Source organism: Triticum dicoccoides, chromosome 3B, assembly GCF_002162155.2.
Source record: "Triticum dicoccoides isolate Atlit2015 ecotype Zavitan chromosome 3B, WEW_v2.0, whole genome shotgun sequence".
Classification (NCBI taxonomy): Eukaryota; Viridiplantae; Streptophyta; class Magnoliopsida; order Poales; family Poaceae; genus Triticum; species Triticum dicoccoides.
The window spans coordinates 789209012-789223596 of record NC_041385.1 but is presented as its reverse complement, the minus strand read 5'-3'; the positions used below and the strand labels follow the sequence as shown (position 1 = coordinate 789223596).

Sequence of the window (14585 nt, the reverse complement as noted above, 5' to 3'; positions counted from 1 at the left end):
CACCAGCATCTGAATAATTGCCATGCCAACCTTCTAAGGAAGATATTGCCAGAATCATATTTCCATGGAGATGGTAGCAAATGACTGGGAAAAATAGATCAAGAAAGTTCAGTGCCATTTGCCATGAGATGAAGTAAATAATTGAATGAATCTGACTTCTGATGTATAAAGGGGGTCTGACGCTAACGCTAAGCTGAGATAATAAAATTATAGAAAGGAACAAATTTTCTTAAGAATGTCAACTGAACTTAAAAGATACATGGCGCTCCCGTGAAGATTCCCTGGGCGACATGGCATACAGGGCAAAGAGGGGAAACAATCAGCGTCACAGTCAACTATCTGACAAATATGTACCGGGAACAAGACCGCATGATCATCACAGATGATTTTTTTCAAAAAGGTTTATTGTTCTTGTTGTTGTCTCTCTTGAATTGTACTTTGAGTTTCTTGCCACCTAGCTGGAAACCATTCATCATGGCGATGGTTGACTGCGCAGAGAAAGGGTTGTCACAGCTTACAAAATGTGCACCAAAGGTTATAATAAACAGATTAAGAGAGATCATGTCAACGATGCATGACGAGTGTATGCGAGTGGAAGATTTTATTACCGAACCATTTGCTGGAACCCGTTGCCTTGTCAACAAACACCTTGGCACTTATTACTCTATCGAACCTCTGGAAGGCTTCGGAGAGTTCTTGTTTCCCAAATTCTTGTGGGATATGGTAGATAAATAGATTGGCTCCAGGAGGTCCTGAAACATGTACATAGGTTTTACTACAATACAACAGGCTTGATAATTAAAAAACACATCAAAAGGGTTTTGCATAATACCATATTGATTACTGCAATTCATAGAATTAATCAGTACACCGACTATCAGAGTTGCCAATCAGTGTTAAATATTGGCGCTGGATTCTAGTGTACAACTTTGGATAGCCTTGTATGCATGTTGCTACCAAATGTAAAGTTTTTCATTTTTGTAAAATATTACATGATAGTGTTCATCACCAATGCACAAGGCATTTGCAGGAAATTCATGCTAACTAATGGGCAACTACTATCAGAAGAGTATGGTATTTCCCCTTGCACAATAAGTAAAGAAAAGACTAGAATGTGGCTAACCTTCTGTTTGTGTTTGGCCACCGCCATTGCTACGGGGACTATATGCGATAGAATTGACATTTGCACTTGGAACTTTAACGAGGTTGTGAGGATTCCCAAAAGGACGGTTGTTCATCGGACCACCAGGGTAGGATCGAGGGTACTACATGCTGGATAATGAGCAACTAGTATTTCCTGAGGGCCAAAGGCCATTACATATACATGTGTGTCAAAGTGCAGAAAACCCCTTATACAATGGGGATATACCGAAAAGGGACTATACACATCTAACACCCCCTCCCCCTCAAACTCATGGTGGATCAACAACACTGAGTTTGGAGAGGAAAAAGACGTGCTCCGCTCGAGTCTGTGCCTTGGTGAAGAAGTCCGCCAACTGTAACTCAGAGGGCACATAGTGAAGAGCGAGAGTCTGATCATGCACAACAGCACACACAAAGTGGGCATCCACACCGATGTGCTTGGTGAGCTCATGCTTCACCGGATCACGCGCAATACTGATAGCGCCAGTACTGTCTGACAGTAAGGGAGTCGAGGTAGTAGCAGACACACCAAAATCCTCAAGTAACCACCGTAACCAGATCACCTCAGCCGTCAACATCGCCATGGCTCGCAACTCAGCCTCTGTACTCGAGCGAGAAACTCCAGTCTGTTTCTTTGTCTTCCAGGCAATAAGAGAGCCACCAAGAAAGACGCAATAAGCAGACAGCGAGCGTCGATCAGAGGGATCACTAGCCCAGGTAGCATCAGAATAGGCCTGGAGCTCAAGAGAGCTGGAGCGGGGAAAGAAAAGGCGCTGAGAGATTGTGCCACGAAGATATCGTAGAACACGAAGGAGATGACCATAGTGGACAGAGGTGGGGGCTGAAACAAACTGACTCAGGATGTGGACAGGATAGGAGATGTCAGGACGCGTAACAGCAAGATAGACAAGACTGCCAACAAGATGACGATAGCGAGTGGGATTAGGAAGAGGGTCACCATCGGTGGCACGAAGCTGAACGTTGAGCTCCATAGGAGTCACAACCATGCGCTCATCACCGAGAGCAGCGCGAGCAAGAAGATCCTGAATATATTTTTCTTGGGAGATGTAGAAGCCATCAGAGGTCGAGGAGATCTCAATCCCAAGAAAGTAGCAAAGTGGACCAAGATCAGTCATAAGAAACTGGTCGCGAAGGCGAGCCTTAACAAAGGCAATGTAATCAGTGTTGTCACCAGTGATGATCATGTCATCAACATAGAGAAGGAGAAGAGTCCGACCACGAGAAGACGTGTGAACAAACAGCGTGGGATCATGGTCACTGGGCAAGAAACAAGCAGCGGTCACCACAGATGTGAAGCGCTCAAACCAGGCGCGAGGGGCCTGTTTGAGACCATATAGAGAGCGGCGAAGTCTACAGACCATACCATCAGGAGCATAGTACCCCTGTGGTGGCTGCATATATACCTCCTCACGCAACTCGCCATTGAGAAAAGCGTTCTGAACATCAAGTTGAGAGATAGACCACTGACGATCAGAAGCCACAGCAAGAAGAGTGCGGACAGTGGTCATGTGGGCCACAGGAGCGAATGTCTCATCATAATCGCGCCCCTGCTCCTGCTGAAAGCCATGGGCCACAAGACGAGCTTTGTAGCGCTCAAGAGAACCATCGGAGCGAGTCTTAAACTTGTATACCCACTTGCAGGTGATGGGACGGACACCGGAAGGGAGGGGAACCAGATCCCATGTGCCAGAGCGCTCAAGGGCAGCAAGCTCCTCGGCCATCGCAAGCTGCCATTCAGGCTGAGTCATGGCAGTGCAATAGGAAGTGGGCTCAGTCGAAACAAAGAGACCGTACCGATCAGGGGAGTAGCAATCAGGTGGGGGGCGAGGCCTAGCACGGAGGTTGTGAACCGGGGGAGGCGTGAGAGGAGGTGCACCAGAGGAGGAAGGCGCGTCAGAGAAGACATCCTCAGTACAAGATCGACAAGTATAGTGGAAAGGAAATGGTGAGAGAGGGCGACGGACTGGAGAGGATGGGGGAGAGGTGGAGAAGGAGGATGGGGAAGACGAGGTCGATGGTGAATGAGAAGGAATGAGAGGTGCCGGAGGAAGAGGTGACACATGAGGCACATAGCAGGGTGTATCTGTAAGGAGAAGGAAAGAAAGGTCGTCCACAGAGAAACTCGAGGAAGAAGTACGTGGGTAGTAAGAGCGAAACTCGTCAAAAGTCACATTACGCGAGATGCGCAAGCGACGACCCACTGGATCCCAACATCGATAGCCCTTGTGCTCATCACTGTAGCCAAGGAAAACACACTCAACTGACTGAGCAGTCAGTTTGGTGCGTTCTTGGGGGGGGGGGCAAGAAGAACATAGCAGACGCATCCAAACATACGAAGAGCTGAGTAGTCAGGAGAGCGACCAGTGAGACACTCCATAGGAATGCCCCCCTGCAGAGGAGACGATGGCTGAATGTTGATGAGATAGGTGGATGCGGAAACAACCTCAGCCCAAAAATGGGGTGGAAGGGAAGCAGCAATCATCAGCGCACGAGCCGTCTCAAGCAAATGACGATGCTTTCGCTCGGCAACGCCATTCTGAGCATGAGCACCAGGACAGGAGAACTGGGCAAGAGTACCCTGTTCCGCGAGAAAACCACGCAACAGCTAAGAGATATACTCTCCAGCGGAGTCAGCACGAAAAGTACGAATGGGCGTGGCAAACTGGGTGTGAACCATGGCAGCAAAACGTTTGTATATAGGGAGAACCTCGCTACGAGATTTCATGAAGTAGAGCCAAGTGTAGCGAGAGAAATCATCAATAAACAGAACATAGTAGCGATGACCACCTTTCGAATCAAAGAGAGCAGGACCCCAGACATCAGAATGAACTAAGTCAAAAGGACGCTGAGATACAGACTCACTAGTAGGATAAGGTAACTGAGTCTGTTTGCCAAGTCTGCAACCATTACAATGTAAGGAGACATCTCCAGATACAGACCCTAAGAGACCCTGACGAACTAAGGAAGACAAGCGAGAGCCACAGATGTGACCAGGTCGATGATGCCACTGCTGGAAGGACGCAGATGAAGAGGCAGCAAGAGCATGAGAGCTGGCAGAAGTGGTGGCAGCGAAAGGAACACAAAGCCAGTCAACCTCCCAAAGGCCCTCTGACTCATGGCGCTGGGGGCCAACACCAACCAAAGCCTTGGTGCGACGATCCTGGATGGAGCAAGAGTCGGTATCAAGAATGACACGACAACCAGAATCAATAAGTTGGGCAGCAAAAAAGAGATTCATGGTAAGGCGAGGAACATGTGAAACACTCGAAACAGAAAAAGATGGAGTGGAAAGAATACCACGACTAGCAACAGGAAGAGATGTGCCATCGGCAGTAAGAACATTAACAGGCGAATCAAGAGGTCGGAGAGAAGACAACGCGGAAGAATCAGAAGACATATGAAAGGAAGCTCCAGAATCCAGGACCCATGAAGATGTACTTGACTGTGTAGATGCCTGTGATGGTGAAGAGGAGGATGCAGTCACAGCAGCAGCAGAGCCAGTCGACGAGGAGCCTGAGGAAGCAAGAAGACGCTTGAGGCGAACAATGTCCTGGTCAGTGAGTGACGGAGTCGAGGAAGACACAGGAGGCCCGCTGGAGGAGGAGCGCCTCTGGTCTTGCTTCTTCTGGCGACAATCAGGCTCTGGGTGACCTGGCCGGGAGCAGTAACCACAGACGGTGTCACGGCGCGACGTGCCCTTCTCAGCATAAGAAGGATGGCTCACCCCCGTTGGAGGAGTGGGCAGGAGCGGCGGAGCAGTGGGGCGAGCAGACGAGGCAGGCGCCCGAGCAGCCAGTACTGACGAAACCAGAAGCAACCCAGCAGAGTGAAGGCGGGTCTCCTCAGCACGAAGCTCAGCAAGTATATCTGAGATAGGAAGACGACCACGAGCAAGAAAGTGAGCACGGCGAGGCTCAAACTCACACCGGAGGTGAGATAAGAACTCATGGACCCGCTGGAACTCTAGATCAGACTGAGTAGTCTGACAATAACGACAGGTTCCACAAACAATGGTCCGAAGAGAGTCAAGCTGGCGCCAGATGGCAGAGGACTGTGAATAGAACTCATCAACAGAAGAATCACCTTGCTGGAGTGCGTGCTCCTGACGCACCACAGATAGGTAGAGAGCATCACCGGAGGGCTGATAGCGCTGACAGAGATAAGACCACATCGCGGAAATTGTGCCAAGTTCCATGAACTCGGAAGCAAACTGAGGGAGGACACTCGCAGTGAGAACAGCAGCAGCTCGAGCATCATCATTGCACCACTGAGTGTAAGCAGACAGATCATCCCGGTACACACAGAGAGCATCGGAATAAGTGGATACCTGCTGATCATAAGCATCAACCGCAGCATCATCCAGAGCCTTGGCAGCATCCCGGTCAGCCTGAGAAGCATCAGCAGCAAGGACCGGCGGCACAGGTGGGATTGGGGCCACGGGTGCAACGGGGCATGGCGGACAGGGGACCTCGCCAGAAAGAACACCCCAGAGAAGAAGACCACGCATATGGATGCGCATGAAGCCTACAAACTCGGCATAGTTGGTGCCATCAAAGATCACCGAGCATCGAGGAACAGGCACATAGCCTGAAGATGACATACTGAGATATCCCCCTTTTTATCTCACCTCCTCTCTTTTTTTTGGTCAATGCAGAGACCCGAACTGGATCGGGATCGAGCAGAAACACACGCTCGGGGGCGAGCAGGAATCGCTCGGGGAGGAGGAAGGAGCGGGCTGAGAGTCAACAGCCAGCCAGACTAGACTCAAGAGGAGAAGTAGAGCACGGCCCAGCGCGAGAGAAGGGAGGAGCGCCCAGCGCCCGAACGGGATCGGGCAGAGGAGGCGCCCGAGGCCGGCCACTGCTCGCGCAAGCAGGGGAAGGAGTGGCGCAGCAGCCCGAGTAGGAGAGGAGGAGCAAAGCGCAAGGATCCGGACAGGACGGATGCAGCGGCAGCGGCCCAAACAGCAGCAGGCGGCTGCCGGAAGCAATCCGATGCGGCCAGAATCGATCCGGGGCGGCCAGAATTGAGCCGGAAGTGGCCGGAATTAGCCGGGGCGGCCGGAATCGAGCCGGAAGTGGCCGGAATCGAGGTAGGCTATGAGGGGGGAGCACAGAGTTGCAGCGTGCAGGAGAGCGAGGGGAACCTAGCATCTGATACCATGTTGGATAATGAGCAACTAGTATTTTCTGAGGGCCAAAGGCCATTACATATACATGTGTGTCAAAGTGCAGAAAACCCCTTATATAATGGGGATATAACGAAAAGGGACTATAAACATCTAACACTACATACCAGGTACTGCTGGATTCGAGATGCCTGAGTGCATTGGGTGAAATTATCTAGGACCTGAGTTGGGGGACAGTTAAGGTTGACTACTCATATCGAGTTCCCATGATTAACAAGCTGACCCATATTCTGAAATGGGCCTTGATTTTGCAAAGGTTATAAAGGGTACTGCATAAGTCCATATAGCCCTGGAGGCTGCGCACAAATAAATCACAGTTTTATTGCATATCAGATCAATGCATGTTAAAAATGTTGATTACTCAAGACACCTATTTCAATATCTCTTGAAAAGCTCCACATATAATACTTGGGTATTTAAAGTACCAGTAGCTTTTCAGGAGTAAATCTGACAAATGCTGACAGTTCAAATGAATATTCTTTTTCCAATGCATAAGAAAACACCACCTTCATGTTTGCAGCTACGAAATTATCAGGGCCACAACAGATACATAAGTTTTGAGCAAATTATTTTTGGGGTGCAAATAATACAATTCAGAAAATGGCATATTCTAGACAATAAATTTACAAAGAACAATATACTGAAAACAAAATAGGACCAGAACACTTAAGGTATTATATGAAGTTTCCTGTGATATGATAGTGTGTAGTGCAAACTAGGTGTAGAGAACACAAGTCACCTCATAACTAAATCCATTGTACTGAGGCATATATCCCATCTATAAAGCTCCAAATACAGAAAATTGTGGCATTGGATGTCCATTAGGCATATTAGGTGATTGCAATTGAGCTTCATGTGCTTTTTGGGCCTGCCTTTCCTTTTCTGTATCAGCCCATTTGACAACCAATGGCACACTAGAACCCTAAGAAATAGATCAGAACATAAGATATCATATACAAAGCACTAACGATCAGATTTGAGAAGATATCCAGATGATAAATATAATGAAACTCCAAGATAAGTGTAGGCTAAAAGGGCAATAAGTCAGTGCCATATGTGGAATATACTAGCAATGACAACCATCAAGTGATCGTTCAAGTCACGTTCTGCATTATAATTAGATATGAAAACATATAAATAAACTATCTGAAATATTGAGGAAAAGTAAAAGTTGGGCGCCAATTGTATGCACCTTCTATCTGTAAACAACTGATTTCAAAACCTACAGAGAATATTATTTATGACTGTCAGTACGAGTGATCGAACGGTTTGTTGTTTGTAACAGCTGGACACTATACACAATGCAAAACTTGACTTGCAGAGATGGAAAGAGGTTTGCTTAATGCCAGTTGAGAGAAATGCAAGTGCAAACTTTAGTGCAAGTAACAGACATGGTCCTCATGTCTCAGTGCACGACTAGTACTTCGCAGATGAAAAGGACATTCCATCCCGCACTGTAAACTACCTCTCTCCTTTCGCAACTAGCTAGGATTGTCCCTCTACTTCCGGTGCATGTTGTGGGTCTAGAATACGAAGATCAACCAGAAGGAAAGCCTCCGTGAAGGGTGTCATCTCGAGCAGCGTCTCATTTCAACCCAGCAATACTGCAGTGCGTGAAGCAACTGGAAGAAAGACCTCGGCTTCCGCACACCTCTCATTCCCAACATACACTTATCCAATATAGTACCGAATTAGTACTACTAGTTGGATATTTGAAATTCATTTCCTTTGGTACTCCCTTCGGATGGGAATGTAAGTAGGGCATGGGAATATAGGTCGCCAATTTAACTAGCTGGGTAAAAGATGCTAAGGTATATAAGGGGGGTATACAAGACAATACATGCAAAGGAGATCAGTCAACTAGTGGGCTTTATAAGTGTTGAGGTGCAGAAAGGTTGGAGGGCATGTTAATTAGCTTTGATACGCGAAAAGGTGATATTTTAGACAAATACCTGGTCTTCAAAATTCAATATGTGTGATCATGCAATAAATGTTACAAATCTCAAATATATAAACCCTCCAGCTCTGTTATACAAAGCAACCACAAAATCTAAAAATTCCCACCGCCATAGTGTTTTCCTAGTTATTGCCTTAAACACATGCACAACACTGAGCCATTCCCGAGGAGTACATTCACAATGCAATTAAGACATGATATACTTCTAGTCCTATCCTTCACACTGAGATCAATGAGAGCACGGTTAGTAATATGTAGCGGGCTTCTAGCGATAGAGAGATACCATGTTATCTAAAGTCTTCATGAAAAGTACTCATATAATAGGTTGGTTTTTAGATTGGCCAATTGGTTGGCTCTAAACATTTAATATTTGCACGAGCAATGCATATGATTGAAAGACAATTGCAGGCATACTACCTTTTTTCAATCCATGTCCTATAGTCAGGCTGTAGAATAAGAGCCTATTGCACTCTCTCTCTTCTCTTCGCACTCTTTGAGTAGGATTTTTATGACATGAGAAGTCTTATAGCCAGCAGATTAGGCATTATTAGACTTGCTTTGATGGTGGCACTTCTGCTTGAAGACTATACATCGCATATAGCAAGTGTGGCTTTCATCTTGCCTTGCGTGAAAGTTTTTTGTTCCCCGTCATAACTGGTTCAGCCGGTTTCATTGCTTTTTTATCGCTGGTTGTAGTCTTCGCACGGTCGATGTACTGATTTGGTCCCTATATTTCTTTTTTATTTTCTTATATTTCTTCATTTGGTTTTCTTTGTTTTCTTCACAGTTTTCTTTGTTTTTTTTTTGTTTTTCTTTGTTTTTCACCGGTTTACTTTGTTTCTTTCACTTCTGTTACTATTTCTTCTTCTTTCTTTTTCCTTCTTCTTTTTCCTTCTCGGTCTTCACTGTTTCTACTTCTTTTTATTTATTTTTCAGTTTTGTTCGTTTATTCTCAGTTTCATTCCTTTTAATTGTTTTTCTTTGTTTTTTGGTTTTCTTTGTTCTCTTGTTTCTTTGTCAGTTGTTCATCAGTTACTTCTTTGTTTAACGCATGTCTACTTTTTTTAGTACAGAATGTACATTTTTACTATTTATGTGAAGCATTTTGTTGATACACATTGAACATTTTTTAGATACCTGATGTAATTTTTTTCTTAAATAAATTGTTCGGACACTTTATTGAATACGTGGTCAACATTTTTTGAGAATACATGGTGAATGCTTTTTAATGGTAATAAACATTTTTTTGCATGCAACGTAAATTTTTTGTATACATCAGGAATATTGTTATAAATGTTAATATTTATAAAACACAGGAAACATTTTCAGTATACATCTCAAACTTTTTTTGTATATAGTGAACACATTTTAAATAATTCATTAACATTTGTTTTCATGATATGTTTTTCATGTCTACTTTTCACACAATGTAAATTATTCGTATGCATGAGGAACTTTTTTATATACACGTTTACATTTTTCTATGCAGAATTAACAATTTCTTATAATACTTGTTGTAGCGTCTGCTTTGTACACACGTTGTACCTTTATCGTAAACATTTGGAATCAGTTTTTATTCATAAAAGAAAAAGAAAAATGAAAAATAAAATATAAAAAGTAATGAAAAACTGAAGAAAACCATAAAAGTAACAGCAAGAAAAATGAAAAATGAAAAAACCAGACCTGGACTGGTTGGGAACCTTCTAGATGGTTCCCAAAACCGGGATTAGTGAAACACACAATGGGCCGGCCCATTTCATCAGTCGTGTCGCTCTTTCTGTGCGTTTGCACGATGAGGCAATAAGCGTCGTATAGGGTTTTCCGGTGTCAAGATTGCCCAGGCGATGCCAGCACCGCTGCAAGTCCATTAGGCATCTGCGGGGTGGTGATGCACCTGCAGCCCATCACGGGCCTGCCTGAGTAGCACCGCTCCGAGCTGGTGTGTACCCCTAAAAAAATGGTGTGTTTCACCAACTAGCTAGTGTGTGTGTTCATTTGAACCTTGAACTTTGAATGAAGTGCGCTGTTCTTTCTAAAACAAGACTAGTGTGTGTCACGGGGTGCCGGAGTGGAGGCTGTTGCACGCATTCGCGCGATCGGTGGTGTCCGAGCAGTCAACACAGATATAGGCGCGCGGGCGAGCCAGCAGCCGACATGACCCATTCAGAGTACACGATTTTCATGAGTGTTTTGTGTTCTGGGGTATACTTCGGGTTAATTATTATTGTGGTAGTAATTCTACAAGTGCTTTTAGAATCTCTAGGTCTAATACATATGCACCGCCATGTATGTCGTCGAAGAAGTCGGCACGTTGATGTCAGTGTGCAGACCATCACATTTGCTGCCTCTCCTCACGACCACGTCTAGCTCCGCCTGATCTGGCGCTTCCCCGGCCAGACATGGCACGATTGTCTACAAGATCTTGCACAGTCGTGCCTCATACCAAAATCATGAAGATAATTCTCTGCCTAGCTCCAAACCGCCTCGCAAGTGTGCTCGCTATTGTTTTGAGAGCTGTACAGGCAAGAACACGATAAAATGGATCTTTAATTGCCATCAAGCACAAGAACACGATACAATGGATCGGAGTAAGGCCCGATGAAAGTGGTGCTTGAAGTAGGAGAACGAGGATGCGGATATGGGTTGTGCGAGGACGAGGATGCAAGGAGGCACTGCTGCCCACCCTCCCCCCGCTTGTGTTGCCGGCAGCCGCCGTTGCGCCGTAGAGAGGAGTGAGCATCCGCAAATAACAATTAGGGTTGGGAAGCTTTGGTAGGTACTTTTACAATGCTGAACGCTATTCGTGAGCTACTTGGGACCATGGGCTTCGCCCGAAGTTCAGAGATGTCCGAGATTATTGGGACGTATAATACTTATATCGTGCCCAAACGAAATGGACGAATTTCGTTGGAATTTCATAAATTCCGTCCAAAATCCAAATCTCAACTTTGTACTAAAGTTGAAACACTTATTACGGGACGGAGGGAGTATTTCCTAATCACCTTCGTATCACCCGTGTGGTCGACGCGAGGGACAAAACATTTCTTTCTAGTTTAAGATTGACAAAGTAATCACAAGCGTCTTCTTATCGACGGGAAACATCACCTCCCATTCAAAGAATAATCTGCATTAATGATACATGAAGGTTTCAAACCTGAGCTTTGATCCCTGGTGGGCTCGGGGTACCACCACCCTACTGACCAATCAACCACTAGTTAGTTCTCACTAATCCACCTGCTTTGTCAACCTTTTTAGTGTACCTTCTTTGTTTATTGAAAGGATAATGTTTATCTCAGTCCAAACACCAAGCCAGGCCCATGAGCAACTCATATTCACAAGATAGCTGCTAGCCCCTGCATGCCACCATCAAGTACGCTCTTGAGGTGCAATCTATCAGCTACATATAAGTGGAATCATGTGTCCTAGTTTTCTAAATATCCCTAATTATTGTTTTGTGTTTTAGGATATACTCCCTCCGTTCCTTTATATAAGGTGCATTTGTTTTCCGATAAAATTCTAGAATGTAAGGTGCATTTCTTCTAATAACTCATAATTACATTGTTAGCTCTCTAGAAGAAAGGAAAGTATCCCTCTTTCGATTGTTTGTGTCTCTCCGTGTAGTAAAAGAAGGAAAGTATCTCTCTATCGATTGCATGTATCTGTAACTTTCCTGAACTAACTGATTTACTTGCCACTAACAAACAAATTCGACAAGGGTAATTTTGCCGTAGCTTGTCTATAATCATGTGCCTTGATTACCGTGCCAAAAATAATACACCTTACATAAAGAACGAAGGGAGTACTTAGCATTGGATATATTTTTTTTTTTTGGAAAAGGGGACGTGCCCCAGCCTCTGCATCAGAAAGATGCATACGGCTCATATTATTAAAAGGATAAACCAGTAGCATAGTACCGAAAGGTCATAGTCGGTACTAAAACAAAATCTGTAAAAAAGAAAAGCCCAAAGCCACAACCGGCTGGCAAAACAATAGGATCAATACATGTCTATCCTATTACATGACCGCCATCCAAACCTTGGATATATGAATATGCGTACTTGATGGTGGCTCGGCGGCAAATTGCCAAATATCATAATCATCACGATGGTTCCTGCGTACTAGTAAATCGTCGTCCAACCATGTATTAGCCGGTGTAATAAAGAGAAAATGCAGAGATGGAAAGAGATGTGGGCGTCTAATGCAGTGATAGATATAACACGAGCATGCTTTAGTGCAAGTGCTTAATTGACAAGTTTCTGGATAATGGTCCACTCGCACACCTAGTCTAAAGGAGGGCTATCCTTTGGCAACACGCTTTTCGTCTCCTCCCCATGCAAACTGTAGCTGTACAGGTGGTGACTCTCTCGGAAGGCAAGCCTCCACGGAGTATTCTTCTTGTACACTTCTACTTCCCCGCTCACTAATATTGTAGCAAGTGAGGCAACCAGGAAGAAAGCCTTAGCGAAGGGTATCTTTCCAATTATTCTGAACACCTCTCATTCCCAACACACATTTATCGTAAACCAAATTAGTTCTACAGTTCTACTACTTTTGGGTATATATGATATTGACCACCTTCGGTAGGCTTGGTAAAGACAGCCATGGTGTCGATGCAAAAATAAAAAAGCTATGGTAAGTAAGAAGACTACTAGAAAGGATATATATATATATATGAGGCAACCACGTATGCAGTAGGCTTTATAAGGGTGGTGCTGGCGAAAGGTTGGTGTGTGTTTTAATTAGCTCTGATTCTTGAAAAGCTAATATTTCATACAACCATGTGGTCTTCAAAATGCGAGAAGTAAGATCACACAAGGTGTGTTAATTCCGAGATAATATATCTTTTTAGACGAACCAACATTAACATACAATTTTCAAGCATCTAATCCAACAACGTTTAAAAGATACACGTAACCGGCCCCTCCTGTGATTCTAAGAACAAAATTACAATATCGGACTCAACCATTGTTTGGGTGGTTCCTCCTTGTAGACGAGGTGGTCCTCTTAACAGCCACTAGCACCCGTTGGGCTGCCTCATCGTCTTTGCTTTTTTAGATAACACTATAATCTTCTTGAAGCCATTTGAACTCATTTTCAAATCTTGTGTTGCCATCTTGGAGGACTTTTTATGGCTTATGGCCTTCCCTTCAATCTCAACAAGACAACAATTTTTTTGTCATATGTACACCAGAGCACACCCGGTTGGTATACAATATCATCTACCGCCACATTGGGGCTTTTACATGCGCCTACCTTGGCTTCCCGTTGACATCCATAGTTAATTTGTGGATCAGTTCCAAGTTGTCTTGGACAATATTGCAAACAAGCCAATGTAGTGTAGGCCAACAACACGGTCAGGATGCTCAAAAGCAAGAGACCATCCACTTGCACCTAATATAGATCAATTCCAGTGGATTCAACAATGAGCTTTTGGAACTTGTCAAATACCTCTCTTGTGTATAATTCTGAAGCATGCTTGTCAATGTTGTAAACGCAAAATCATTGCTTCAAACAACCAACCATTATACATAGGCTGCAAGCACATCCTGCAACTAAAATTGTATGTGCAAGACTGTTTTTTTTAATCAAACTTAGCAACTTTCTGAACGGTTGAGTGGACTCACCCGCCTCAGTGTGGCGACCTTGTTGTCTCACAAGTGAAACCCGTGTTGTCCTCATCGTCAAGCATCAACTCCCGGCACAACTCGAACTGCTGCAAAAATAATCCAAATCGAGTCGCTAGGGTTATTCAATGTATTGGTATGAATTCAGCCATTCAGGCCGACTAGTTGTCCTTGTGAATGGGAAGACCTTCTGTCTGAAGTACACTAGAGCCCATGTCCTTAGGTGGCCTCAAATTTTTCAATGGTGTCCGACTCATACTACTAGCAACAAGCACTGGCCTACCCTACTCCCGACGAGACCTTGGGCCCCTCTTGCTCCATCGCTTGGCAAATCCTCCACTGTCTCATGTACATTATTTGAAATTCAAGCACTAAGTGGTGCATTCACTATTTGTGTTAGCTCACCCATATCGGTTTCTACATAACACAAAGATCATTCTTTTTTTTCTTGTTTGAACATGCATATATTATCTTATTATAGGTTCAATGGAAGACCGACAAGTATTCCCTTGTTTAAGCATGACCCTGCCCACACGAAGGACACACTGCCTCCTTCCCTAGATCAATATATTTTCCCTATTCGTGCGTAGTTTTTGTGACAAAACATTCTAGTTGTCATAACTCTCATCAATCTCGTGGCACCCAAAACTAG

At 44.6% G+C, this 14585-nt stretch overlaps 1 pseudogene; it reads right to left on the bottom strand.

Annotated features, from left to right (window-relative positions):
• Nucleotides 1-392: 392 nt before the first annotated feature.
• The window catches only part of LOC119280047, a 19557-nt pseudogene continuing 5364 nt past the window's right edge, over nt 393-14585 (bottom strand).